General features: G+C 37.9%; 1 protein-coding gene across 1 annotated transcript in view; it reads left to right on the top strand.

The window, feature by feature from the left end:
* Window positions 1-14,613, top strand: part of CDH8 (cadherin 8) — a 1,221,794-nt gene that overhangs the window by 166,117 nt on the left and 1,041,064 nt on the right. The gene's annotated exons all lie outside the window — the stretch shown is intronic.

The raw sequence follows: 14,613 nt of genomic DNA, 5'->3' as shown, positions 1-14,613 counted from the left end.
GATATCACAATCATTTCTAAAAGGCATCATTTCAGGTAGTATTTGAGGCAAAAAGTAAACTCTGTTTTCTTGCAACGTGGACCTTTTAGAAAAAAGTGTTGTGAAACAACAACAACTAATAATAATTACTCTAGACAATACTGAATTACATTGGATTAAAGTATATCCATAAGCAATTTGGACACATTTTCACAATATCAAGATAGAACAACTTAATGTGAAGAAATAAATTTTATACTGGATTTTAAAAATGAGTTTAGTAATTGTACCTAAAACCGTTTCTCCTTATAACTATATATGAAATTGAATAGGTAGAAAATAGCACTGTTTTTCAGCCGACTCAGAAACGTCAAAATTCCTTGCATTTTTAAAATAAGCAAGTGCATTTTTTATATGAAATGTATTTAAGGGCTTCTGTGTAATCAGATACATGGGTCTGGGTCCTGTGTCTTTTGTTGTTATCATTATGCAAAAAAGACAGTGAATATTATTTGCTTGTAGGATATTTCTCCATAAGGTGGATATTAGAAAGAAACTGCCGCTGAAGTGGTAGTTTTTCAAACAGAAATATTTCACTGCAGCTGATACCAATCAAGAGTAACATTCTTGTCTTTGGAAATGTCAGAACTCAGTTGCCAGGGTTATAGGTAAAAACACCGTGTGAGGAGAAACGCCACACAGAGAGAGCTCATTTGCATTTCTAAACTTCCCCACTGGCATAATTACTCGACAGAGAATAAAGAAGTTTCTCCCTCTCCAATCCTGAACTACCATTCACATGCACAATGTTCAAGAGATCTAACAATTTTAGGTGCTTTGGAGATTTAATGGTGGAGGAGAGGAGAAAGACTTAAAAGTCGCAAAGTGCTTCTTTATTTCTCTCATTATTGGAAGCGGTTTAACAGTATACCTCGAGGTCTTCTTTTAACAGAGTTTGCTCTTTTCCACATTATTTTTTCAACATGAAAACTGGTTTTTCAACCCAGATAGAACAACAAGGAACCTTTCAAAAAAGGTGCAGATTTCAGTGTCGGACAGATTTAGATCTATCTTTGATAATCAAATTCATTGTTCCCCAACACTGATCTATGATGTTTCTGAGGATAAGCCCATTCCTTCCAGGAAAAATTTGTATAATGTTAGCAAGAGCACCATTGCTAAACTGCCACAGTGCTAGATTCTGATGGATTTTGGATTGAAAGCAGGGAACAAAGAAGGAGGGGTAAGACTGTTTCTCCTGCTCTAGTTGTTTACTCACTTGTGTTTAAATGATTACTCCACCCCACATGGACAAATTAATATCTAATAATGTTGCCAAAGCTTGGCCTCTGTCCACCAGTGCCAAATGGAAACATGGAGACAGAGTTTGGGGTGAAGGAGAAAAAGATAGTTTTTATTGCTTTGCGAGGCAGAAGAGGCCACAGCAGGCTAATACCCTTCCATTGGGGAGAATTGTGGGGAGTTTTACAGTAAAAGGGAAAAAAAAAAAAACAGATTTACAGATAGGAATCAGGATTGGGGCAGACATACATTCTTTCTTTAGGGGAATCCTAGTCGTCAAAGCTGGCATCAGGAAATCTCAGCATTGTCATGGTGATGGTCTCCTGGGTTATTGCCTAGAGTAGCAGTATTTAGGAACAGGGCATATTGAGCAGACATTAGAACAAACTAGGAAAGTTCCTGAAAAACATCACGTGCTAATAATCTTTAACCCACAGGCAGTTGTGCTCAGGGTGCCTCATCTTAGTTTATGAGTGATTGTGTTTAGGGTGTAAGGACTCTAAGCTATTCAGTTTTAAAGTATTCATTTCTAAAAGAAGCATAAGAAATGTAACTTTTCTCTTAGGTGTATAAGATGCCTATATCATTATGTGTATCGCTTAAGAGGGAACAAGGATCCTGCCCCAAGGCTGTACTATTGTTTCTTGACTGTTCCTCCCTTGTCTTTGTATCCCCTTTCTTCCCTGATTAGCAGTTGTCTGAACCTGCCCCTTGGAACTCAGGGAAAGCTCTGGAAGCTGAATGAGGCCCATTTCCTAAAAACAAGAAATGGGAGACACAGAAAGGGTTTTATGCCCAGGAGCCCCACAGGGCCCTGCTACGTTACAATAATACATTAGTACATAAGAAGAGTTTATAGTTTTGCCATGACTTCATTTTGGGAATGGGCTTTTTTGATATAATTTACAATAGGTTGGGCTTGTTTCTGACCTAGGTAAGAATGTAGTTAACAGATTATTTATAGGGCTGCCTGACACTCTATTTTACAGCATCTTTCCCAGGGGATGTTAGTTTGTAACAATTTTCTTCCTTGATGGCTATTAATGATATTTGGTACTACTTTACTTTAATAGGCTGTGTACAGTTAAACACAGAGGTTGACATTTTGACTGTGTGGCTAAAATGGTATGTAGAAATGCTGATGGTCTTATCCTGATTCACAAGATTTTCATTCGATAGGTGCAAGAGCCAGAAGAAATGAAATATTCTGAATTTTTGCTTAAAATATTGATCTCGGCCCAAGCCATTGCTTAATTTGGATCAATTTATTGAGCTGGGGATTTCCCCAAGACCGAGTGTCTTGCTTTCTTTCATGCTATCCAAAGAGTTTTACAGGTATCAGTGAAACATTATGTCCTGGGCACAGTGCCAAGTGCTTTACATGCATTGTCTTTTCTGCCCACACACATCACTATTATTCAGTAAAAGGGTGAGTATTAACCTTATTTTATGATTCAGGGAATGGGGGCTTGGAGGTGGTTAAATGATCTGCTCAGAAGCAGAATTAGCACACACTGTAACTGCAACCTCGGTCCCATGCACCATAGCAGGTTATGTTGGCCTTAATGACCAAAGAATGAAAGAACTGTTAAAATGTTTCTGTGGTCAGAGAACACAGAAATAGTTTTGGTATATAAAGCAGACAAAACCAGGAGAGTTTCTCCCCTCTCTCTGAAAATTGTAATGAATTTCATCTTAGATAAATTATTAGTAGCTGTCCAAAGGACACCTCATTTAGACTATCATGTTTACTTGCTCACCATCCATTTTCCTTTTTTTTGTTTTTCTTTTCCCTCTCATTACCATCTAAGGCTGTTGACTAAGGTAGTCCAGCCTAACCTGGCCAATGGTGGCAGGTGGCTCCCATTCGTCAATCAAATGGTCTTCTTAAGAACTCACATCTTTGCAAGTGTAACCCAAAGGCCAAATCAAGTGAGACGGGGATTAGCCATTCTAATGATGGTACCTGGAAGAAATGTCCATTGGTTCCTGGCATAAGACTCCTATAGTCTCCCCATTTCTCAGCTGCCCTTCCCACTGCTTCCATGAGTTTCTTTTCATTGATTCCATGAGTCTGTCACCTCTCTTATGAACCTAAGATTTCTTGTAAGGTGGAGATAATAATTTAATGAATATTTCTGATTTTTGAGGATTTATTTAAATTATATAAATAAAAAAGCTGGGCACATTATCTGAGATATAATAATGGCTGAGATGTTAGCTGAATCCCCCCTCCCCAAATCTAACAAAAAACATTTATACCATTTCCAGTCCTATATGAATTTTTAACTGATGAGCTATCCTATTTCAACACCTCTACCCTAAATATTGTTGGATCCTGTTTCATTGTCTCTATCATTCCTTGTGTTATCTTCCCTGTTGCCCTGACACCCTTATCCTTTGGTGAGTCACTGTTTAAAGGTGGAATTTTCCAATTTGTTTTTGTTTGCCTAACTGGCAGCATTTTATTTTTTAACTTTTATTAAAGTGTAGTTGCTGTACAATATTGTGTCAGTTTCTGCTGTGTAGCAAAGTGACCCAGTCATACACATTTATATATATATTCCCTTTCTTATATTTTCTTCCATCATGTTCTATCCCAAGAGATTAGATATAGTTCCCTGTGCTCTGCAGTAGGACCTCACTGCTTATCCATTTTGAAGAAGGTTATCAAATTCTTGAGAGTGAGAGTACCTTGGTGAGTTCCAACAATTTTGAAAATGGGTTTGGGTTGGAGAGGAGGCAGAGGTATGGAGAGGTGGCAGAGTGGGAGGGGAGGATACCATTTTAAACTATGCTGAAATTTGAACTGAAATATGTCCTGAAAAGGTGCCGTTCCCGTTTATTCAAGGCTCTTCTGAGAAATATTTAAAGTTACACCATACCGATTAGAGGCAGACATTCCCTGCACCCAGCTTTGCACATGCTGATCAATGAGGCATAAAGATATAATTGGTTTATAGACACATTTGTTGGAATGTATTTACCAGGCTCTTAAATACCACATTTAAGTTGTGAGCCTAAATCATCAGCAAATGAGTTTCAACATAAAAAAAGGGAGTTTCTCTGAGATATTAATTAATTTATCTCTATATTGACATTAAAAGTTCCTACTACTCTGTTTTAAGGAATTCATTTTAAGGCATGCCAAGAAGGACTTAATTAAAATGCAGTTTGGCAGTAAAATGTTTTTATGGGAAAGTTCAGAGTCCTCTCCTATAGAAATGATCAGATTAAGTAGATTTTTTTTTAAGTATTAAGTTATTTGTATATGTTTCTGGGTCTAGTGAAAGTTTAACTGCTCATAGCAAGATGTTCAGAGGTTGAAATTTGTCACTGGGTGGGGACATTGTTTTCTGGATTCCTCAGTCTTGATAAGTTTCAAATCCTCTAGAGAGGTACACATTGAAAATAATGCATTAAATATAAGTTCTTCTTCTTGATGTAAATCTTTGGATCCAAATCTTACCTGGAATTTTTGCCTTTTAGTCCTGTTGATAGTCCAGCCATATTTTGCAATTGAGACCTACAAATACAGGTTCCTCTTACATGTGTGGAAGGCATGGTGACTTAACAACCAACAGTCTCTTCTTATAACTTCAGAATCCTTTGCATCACAACATTTGGGAGGAGCTACTACCAGTAGATTGATATCGGCACATGGAATAAATTATATCTGCTATCCTTACTATAGGGCAGTAGGCTAGGAAAATAACTGTAGAGATGAAATCATCAAATTCAAAGTATTGAAACATTTTATGAAGACTAACTGAAAGAGATATACTCCCCATGGAAATAAAAGCATAATAGGAATATACAATAAACTTCAAATATAAAAAATAAAAATATCTTGCTCTGACCACAATAACTATTAGCACATGGGGTTCCTGTTGTGGCTCAGCAGAAACGAATCTGACTACTATCCATGAGGATGTAGGTTCGATCCCTGACCTTGATCAATAGGTTAAGGTTCTGGCATTGCTGTGAGCTATAGTGTGGGTCGCAGATGCTTGTTTTGGATCTGACATTGCTGTGGCTGTGGTGTAGACCAGCAGCTGTAGCTCCGATTCAACCCCTAGCCTGGAAACCTCCATATGATGGGTGTGGCCCTTAAAAAGACAAAAATAAAAAAATTTAAAAAAAAATATTAGCATAACTTTTGGATGGTGTTTACGAAGAATTTCCACTGTAATGATGTCATTTCATTTAAACCTCACAGCCATTCTTTTATGAAGATGCCATTACTGTCTCATTTAAAGATCAGATAAATGAGCCACAGAGAGGCTACATTTCTTGAGGGCATGTAACTAATAATGTAAATCAAGATTAGACCTCCAAGTTCTCACTGTGACGCAGTGGGTTAAGGATCTGACTGCAGTAGCTCAGGTCTCTCTGGAGGTGAGGATTTGATCCCCTGGCCTGGGAACTTCCATATTATATTGCTAATAGGAGATTGACTTTTTTTTTCCTTTTTAGGCCCACACCTTTGGCATACCGAAGTTCCCAGGCTTGGGGTCACATCGGAGCTGCAGCTGCTGGCCTACAACCACAGCTGCAGCAGTGCAGAATTTGAGCTGCATCTGTGACCTAAACAACGCGTGGCAACGCCAGATGCTTAACCCACTGCGTGAGGCCAGGGATCGAACCTGTATCCTTATGGATACTAGTTGGATTCATTACCACTGAGCCACGATGGGAACTCTGGAGATTGATTTTTTTAAGAATTGTATATAGGACCACACTCAGTCGATTTCATACTATTACTGAATAAAAAGAGTTCCAGAGGATTATGCCATATTAATGTTAACAATAATAGCAAAACCTTAAATTATACCTTTTATTTGCCAAGCTCTGTACCAAACCACTCTGTGGTTTCCATGATTTCACCCACTGTAAAGTAACTGCCATAAAAGTAAATGCCACTCTTATCTCCATTTTACAGATGAGGGCCTGGAGGTGTGGAAATAACTTGCTGAGCTCACACACAGAGGTGGAGTAGGCACTCTATATCTAGCTTCTGTGTACATAAAATGTCACTTAAATATTATTTGTGTATTTAAGTACATATATATTTTAAAAGATCTGATATCAGACAATTGCCAGGCAAATGGTCTTTTATAACAAATGATTGGTATGCTAATGTATGCTCATTTAATAGTCAAATGCAAAAGTATGTAAAAATAATAAAAATGATATTCAGGTATTAAAACATGACATATATTGTATGAAATTGAAAAACAATGGAAATGATTTTTAGATTACCTTTTGGATGAGGTGGTCAGAAATGTCTGCCAACATTTTTTTTTTAATTTATTTATTTTTTTAGTACTCAATGGATTTGTTACATTTATAGTTGTACAATGATCATCACAATCCAATTTTATAGGATTTCCATCCCACAACCAGAATTTATAAAGCAATGTGTTTATAAGTGAGCACAGCAATGCATTTCTTAGAGTATAAATCAAATCATCTTGAACTCTAAATGGCTGATGAATATTTATTTAAATAGTGAGAAGATAACACTTTGTTACTCTGTTCACCTTTGAGTTTGAGATCCTAGAGGTCTTTCAATGAATTCTGGCTAATATTCTTCCAAGAGGTTGACCAACAGAAAGAAAAGACTCTTTATACTGTTTATCTTGAGTGCATTAGTGAGTGTGTTGTGTGTGGTGCATGGGAAATTTACTCCAATGCCTTTTGATAAAACAAATTATGTTTTCTAGTAAGATGTAAATAACCTAGTAAATACGTCTAGTAGATTCAATAAAATTGCTAGTAAGATGTCTAAAAATAAAACCTCAGGCGTTCACTGGTGGCTCAGCAGGTTAAGGATCTGGCATTGTCTGGAGTTCCCATTGTGGCTCAGCAGCAGTGAACCCGACTAGTATCCATGAGGATGTGGGTTCAATCCCTGGCCCCGCTCAGTGAGTTAAGGATCTAGTGTTGCTGTGAGCTGTGGTGTAGGTTGCAGCTTCAGCTCTAATTCAGATGCTATCCTGGGAACTTCCATATGCTGTGGGTGCAGCCCTAAAAAATAAAAATAAAATAAAATAAAATAAAATAAAAAAGGATGTGTTATTGTCACTGCTGTGGCTTGAAGCTTAGGTTCAGTCCCTGATCTGGGAACTTCTCCATGTTGTGGGCGTGGCCAGAAAAACCCTAAAACTTCACAGAGTCCACGTGGATAATTGGTAATATTTTATTAACAAATGGTGATAACTAATATTTCTTAAGTGATTTCCATGTAACAAACCTTATCTCACTACTTGTATGAATATTAATGTTCACTGTAATCTCATGATTGGAGCAATATATCCCCCCATTTTATGGTTAAGTAAAAACCACAGTTGTAATCATAGTGACATATCTGAACTCCAAAATCACACACCCCAGGGTGGTCCAGAATTTATGCTCTTAAGTTCTGAACTCTACTGCTTTGGTTGGTAAAAATGTTTTTAAAGAAAAAAATAGTAGGAATTGACAAGACAGGGGAGAGACTTAAAGAATGCAGAACAGGAGTTGTATTTTTGCAATGAAACCCTAGAAAAACCAGAAGCTAAATTAACAGGGATACTGGAATTATGAGATGAACCAGCTGAGAAGTCAAGGAAAGGGCTGTGTATTTCATTCTGCTGGACTATTATCATTTAGTTTGTGAATTAATTTACTGATTTCTCTCATATTTAAATAGCAGCTGTTACATTAGAGATGGTGAACAAAAGAGAGTGTCTGCTGTCTTGGAGCTAAATGCTAGTGCAAAAAAAAAGTAAAATATACACAGATATAGAAATTTGTATTGGTGTGGTTATGAATATGGATAAAGAGGCAGTTATCCATGTAAATATAGATAGATATACACACATGGGATAATACCAGATATTGATAAGTGCCTTGAAGAGGGTAAAGCAACAGTATGGTAGAGTTGAAGAGGGAAGGTGATTTTAAAGGGAAAGGCTGTATCAGTGTGCTTCTCCCAAATTAAGCGTGCTTTTTTCTTCTAATGAACCACTCCTGTGACTCCCTTTGTAAACCTTTGCTTAGGCTAAGAGAACTGCTTTGCCTGCACTCTAGAAAGCAAGACCTGCCTGGAAATTTGCCTTTTCCACTGCCACGTAGAGATCTGGTTAGCCTTTGACTGCCAGATATGGGATTATGAAAATCCAAATTCCTTACCTCCATTGGGAAGAAGGCAGGACCTAACTTAACACTCCAGAATTCCTTTATGGAGTGCGGTTTAAGCTACTTTCCCTCGACTTTGCCTTTCTTAGCATCTTTTTCTCTCTCCTGCTTCCCCTACACCCTTCTCAGAAACCTCTTGGGAGCACTTCCCTTATAAAGCTATGGTGACTCACCGTCTCACTGGGCTCTGGGTTGTGGGGTTACCTGAGACTGGAATGTTAGCAGCAGGCAGTACTCTCAGTACAAATACTGGGACTAACCAAGGTGACTGGTTACCCTACGAGTCAGCTTCTGAAAAAGCCTGACCAAAGACATCAGGGAAAGCCCCTCTGAGGAGATGGTATGTATGCTAAAAAGGAGAAGCATTTTCTAAGCAAAGAAAATAGTAAGTGCTAATGGCAGAATGGATACTGTATTCAGGAAGACAGAAGAACAGTGTGGCTGGAGCAATCTTGGTAAGGACACATGCATGAGTATCCAAAGATGGGGAGGTAGAAAGGTAAACAACCTGTTGGAACTTGGCAGAAAGGGTAAGAGGACAAATTTATTATTATATCAGATTATCTGCAAGCTGTAGATTATGCAGAATTTTTATGTGTCTCTGTGTGCATTGTTCCAATAAAATTAGAGTCTTGAAAAGGAAAATTCATTTTTTTAAGAGAATAGTCTTTTGATCTACATGCAAGCCTAGATATTTGGAAATTCTTTCTAGATGAATTTGTAGGTTTGATAGTAGGATGAGCATGAACTCAAGCGAGAACTATAAGCACAAAAACATACCAGGACCCTCCCTTATGCTTTAATTATAGATGCATAAAAGAACCCAGGGCAAATTATTGTTTGTATCTTCTATAAGGAAACTGTGAATCCAGGTGTTTAGATGTTTGTTCCTATATTCAGTTACCTCTCCATCAAAGCCTCACTTGTAGCTTCTAGGAGATACATATGGAAGATTTCTCAAGGACTTTGAAGTTTAATCATTTGGGTTAGAACCTTGGCTATGCCATTTCTTTGCTCTTTGTTTTGTTTTCCTTGAATGATGTATATTAGGTCAGTGACCCCTGCTTTCTCCATCTGCCCCACAAGTAGATATGAGTGTTGGTCCGAGGAATAGGCTGTTTTATGCAAATCATAGAGCATAGTCCTTGGTAAGCAGTCACAGATTGATAGTTATGTTTTCACAGAGTCCGAGCCTTTCTTTGTAGCACTGATCCTTTTCAGATGTAAGGTATTATAAAATGGGTGGCAGAATATAAAAAAGAAGAGCAGTCTGGAGGATGAAATTCTGAAACAGACTGGGTTTCAAACAGGAAAGTAAAAGCATGCCTTAAGAATCTTCTGGGCTTCAGATTATTTTCCCAAGGGCGCTTTTCCCAGTATTTGTAAGTTTTGAATAAAAGAGTTTACTTGAGAAAGCCCCTGAGGGAGGATAAAAAAGAAAGAATTTTGCACTGTTCAAAGAACAAGATAGAGGATCTAATAGGTCTTCTCTGTTTGTCAAATTTAAGGCTTTTATTATAATTATAATGCAAAAAAAAATGTAGTCTTACACTTAAGGAAAGATTAAGAGTCAAATTATGTTATCGATGCATTTATGTAGCCTCCATTAGCTTGAATGAAAGTATATTCATGTGAAATTAACCCCTTCTATGCTTCTAAGGAATAACCTTTCTACAATTTTCTAAAAACTGCAAATAATTTTTTCCTGAGAGCAAATCAGTTTACTTTAAATGCTGCTTTGCTAAACAAAACAAAACATCTTCTGTGTAAAAATATCCAAATACATGTGTTGCCATTGTGGCTCAGCAGTAATGAACCCAACTAGGATCCATGAGGACATGGGTTTGGTCCCTGGCCTTCCTTAGTGGGTTAAGGATCCAGCATTGCTGTGAGCTGTGGTATAGGTCGCAGACGCAGCTTGGATCCTTAGATGCTGTGGCTGTGGTGTAGGCCAGCAGCTGTAGCTCCAGTTCGACCCCTAGCCGGGGAAACTCCATGTGCCATGGGTGTGGCCCTAAAAAGAAAAAAAAATACAAATACACATATACATGATATTATATGTATATTGAATATAGATATATCAAAAATCAAATATATGTAAATGAAGTATGTTAAGATTTTCATTGCAGATAATTTGGGCTGATACAAATCCATTTATAAAATAGGAAATTATCCATTTATCTGTAGACAGATAAATCTATTTTATATGAAGAAATTAGCCAGAATACTGAATTTAAAAAATGGTCAGTTGGAAACTCTAATAACTGCTCTGATTATACATAGAAAATACCAACAGTGTCATTTTCTAGCCTGTATTCACTGGCAAATTTGTTTGGGCATTGATTGCTGGCATAATTAGATAATTTTACTTTCAAAGTAGAGGTTAGTAAGTTAATTAACTGATTTACTTCATAAAAGAAGGATTTTGTTAGGGAGAAAAATCATCATATGAAGATGGTAGGAGGAATTTTAAAATCAGGTCAACTTTTGGTTCAGTCCTTCTGCATTCTTTTAAATGCCTAACATATGGTTAAATAAATGCATAAATGAATGAACAAATACCTGATAGGTAGTGCTTATCTAAATTCTTAGAGTTAGATATTTAAGTTCAAGGAGACGTGTTCTTTATTTCTTTGAGCCTAGGATGGGAAGCCCTTCACTGACTATAGAAAGTTACATTTTCTCCAGGAGATAATGATCCTGGGGTCTTGAAAGATATCCTACTGAATTATATGTCCCATGGCCTCAAAGAGATATTGTGCTCTTTTCTCTTCAAGTGTTAGAGTTTGGAATTGATTTAAATAAGGACAAATGGGAAAGCTATGCCCCCATAAAATTGACTGAACTGAATATAAGGAATATGTGGATATTGACTTCCATTAGTGTCTGTGTGAAAATTATGTGAGACCCTTGTTGTTATCTGTTGAAATACTTGATGGAATGAATGGAGGAAAAAAAATTAATTCAGTAACATATTTTTAGATTTCTTTGTAAATACATCTTCAAAGCAGTACCCTCCATCATTTCCCATTCTGCCCATCACAGAATGATACTCTGATGCTTCCTCCTATCTCCGTGGACATTCTTAATACTGCCCCTGGGGTGGACAGTATCCATTCTCAGATACTTTAGGGGCTTTCTCGCAGCCTATAGAATTTTCCTGTGTATGCTGTCCACAGACAGCCCCACGCCTTATCCCTCTCCTCCTGGTTGATCTGTGGACAACACCATCTCTCTGCTGCCCCCTAGCCATTGCCTCAGCCATAAGAAAATTCTTTCATTCTCACTTATAATGGGAAGCACTTGCCACCCTCCTCTCCTGAAAGGATCACCAAATCTCAGGGGTATCAGCTGGATCCCTCTCATTTTTCACACTGTTCTTCCCTTCTCTCTCACTCTTTTGTCCCTGTCTTGCCTAATACCGGAAGTTCCCTTTAATTTTTTTTTTCTTTTCTAAACAAAGCCCTCAGACTTTCATCTTTACATCTTGGTACAAATCTGGATAAGGGGAGAGTTGATGTTCTTTTGAATTCAATGCTCTGGAATTTAGTGTTTTGGTTCTTACTTACCCCTGTATGGAAGTCTAACTTGTACCACATCCCTCACCTTCTCCATTTACTTTAATACCTCACAAAAACCCTAAAAAGCAAATTTCATTGGGTGTGTGACCATTTTCCAGATGTATAATCTGAAAGTCAAATTATGAGGTCAGGCATTTTGAGAATGGTGAACTGATGCTAAATCAGCATCCTATCTAAATTGTTAGGGATTTGTTTGTTTCTTTGTATGTTTCTCCTCTTACCCCCCACTATGCTGACTCTGAGATAAGCATCATATTTCTTAGACATTTCAGTGTGATAAAGAAGGCAGTACTTAAATTCAGAACTTTCAGAAACAAGATGACACGTACTGAATGTCCATCTCTGTGGTCATCTGTAAGGACAACCAAATTTCTTAGTAATGAGAGAGCACTGTTCAATACTTTTCTTGGAGGACATAGGACTTGAATTGAAGAAGGTTTGGGATTTGAACAAAACGCTTGGAGTCTCAGTCATGGGTATGCATCCCAGTTCACATACTTGAACCTGCTGAAATTTTTTTAATCCTCATTGACTCTTCTCTCTTTTGGCTATAACCAGTCATGCCCAGTGCATTGCCTAATGCATTATAGTTTTATAGTAAACATTTGCTGAATGAGTATAAGCTGCTATAAGTTTATCATACAGTTAGCCTCATTATTATAGTAAAACTCTTACGGCTATATATTTACTGCATACTACTACATCATAGACTATCAATGCTGGGAGACAGGTTTGAGGTCACCTGTCTCTTTCATTTTTAGGGGAGTAGAAACTCAGGTCCAGATGAGTGGTGCTAATGACTTAAATGTTTTTATATTAGTGCTAAAAGAGACATGTAAGAAAATGAGATGGGGAGTTGCCCTGGGGGCACAGCAGGTTAAGGATCTGGCATTGTAACTACAGTGGCTTGGGTCTCTGCTGTGGCATGTGTTTAATCCCTGGCTAGGGAACTTCCACATGCTGCAGGAATGGCCAAAAAAGGAAGGGAAGGAGGGAGGAAGGAAGGGAAGAAAGAAAGAAAAAGAAAGAAAGAAAGACATAGGCCAAACACTCTCCAACATAAACCACAGCAATGTCTTTTCAGATCCACCCCCTAGAGTAATGACAGTAAAAACAAAAACAAATGAGACTTAATTAAACTTAAAAGTTTCTGTACAGCAAAGGAAACCCTAAACAAAATGAAAAGATAACCCACAGTATGGGAGAAAATATTTGCAAATGAAGCGACCGACAAGGGATTAATTTCCATAATTTATAGACACCTTCTTCAGCTCAGTACCAGAAAACAAACAACCCCATCAAAAAATGGACAGATCTAAACAGACAGTTCTCCAGAAAAGACATACAGATGGCCAAAAAACACATGAAAAGATATTCAACATCACTTATTATTAGAGAACTACAAATCAAAACCACTATGAGGTACCACCTTACACCAGCCAGAATGGCCATCATCAAAAAGTCTACAAACCAGAAGTGCTGGAGAGGGTGTGGAGAAAAAGGAACCCTATTGCACTATTGGTGGGAATGTAAATTGGTGCAACCACTGTGGAAAACAGTATGGAGATTCCTCAAAAAACTAAACATAGAACTACCATTTGATCCAACAATCCCACTCCTGGGCATCTATCCAGAGAAAACCATGACTCACAAAGACACATGTACTCCGATGTTCACTGCAGCACTATATACAGTAGCCAAGACACGGAAAAAATCTAAATGTCCATCGACAGAGGAGTGGATCCAGAAGATGTGGTACCTATACACAATGGAATATTAGCCATTGAAAGGAAAGAAATAATGGCATTTGCAGCAACATGGATGGACCTAGAAATTACCATGCTAAGTGAGACACCAACATCAAATGCTATCACTTATATGTGGAATCTAAAAAAAAGGACAAAATGAACTTCTTTGCAGAACAGATACTGACTCACAGATCTTGAAAAACTTAGGGTTTTCAAATGAGACAGGTTGGGGGTTGGGGGGAATGGGCTGCAGGTTTGGGATGGAAATGCTGTAAAACTGTGGTGTGATGATTGTTGTACAACTATAAGTGTAATAAAATTCATTAAGTAATTAATAAACAACAACAACAAAAACCCACTGGGAGTTGCTGTCATGGCGCTGCAGAAACGAATCTAATAACCATGCGGTTGTGGGTTTGATTCCTGGCCTCGCTAATTGGGTTAAGGATCTGGCATTGCAGTGAAGTGTGGGGTAGGTCGCAGACATGGTTCAGATCACACGTTGCTGTGGCTGTGGTGTAGGTCAGCAGCTGTAGCTCTAATTCAACCCCTAGCCTGGGGACCTCCATATGCTGCAGGTGTGGCCCTAAGAAACAAACAAAATTTTGGGGTGTTCCCTGATGGCTCAACAGGTTAGGATCTGATCTAACATTGTCACTGCTGTGGCTCTGGTTTTTGCTGTGGTGCAGGTTTGATCTGTGGCCCAGGAACTTCCACAAGCTTCAGGTGCGGCCAAAACAAGAAATCTTTGCACTTGGTTTATTTCCTTTTTTTTTTTTTTCACTTTCAAAATAAAGTTTATTTCTGTAATAAAGAATTAA

This window comes from Sus scrofa, chromosome 6, assembly GCF_054392235.1.
Source record: "Sus scrofa isolate SSC_HxYL_T2T_F1_AM1 chromosome 6, Sscrofa_HxYL_maternal_Yorkshire_Landrace_v2.0, whole genome shotgun sequence".
Classification (NCBI taxonomy): domain Eukaryota; kingdom Metazoa; phylum Chordata; class Mammalia; order Artiodactyla; family Suidae; genus Sus; species Sus scrofa.
Note: the sequence above shows the minus strand (reverse complement) of the source record. Positions and strands in the feature narration are given on the sequence as shown.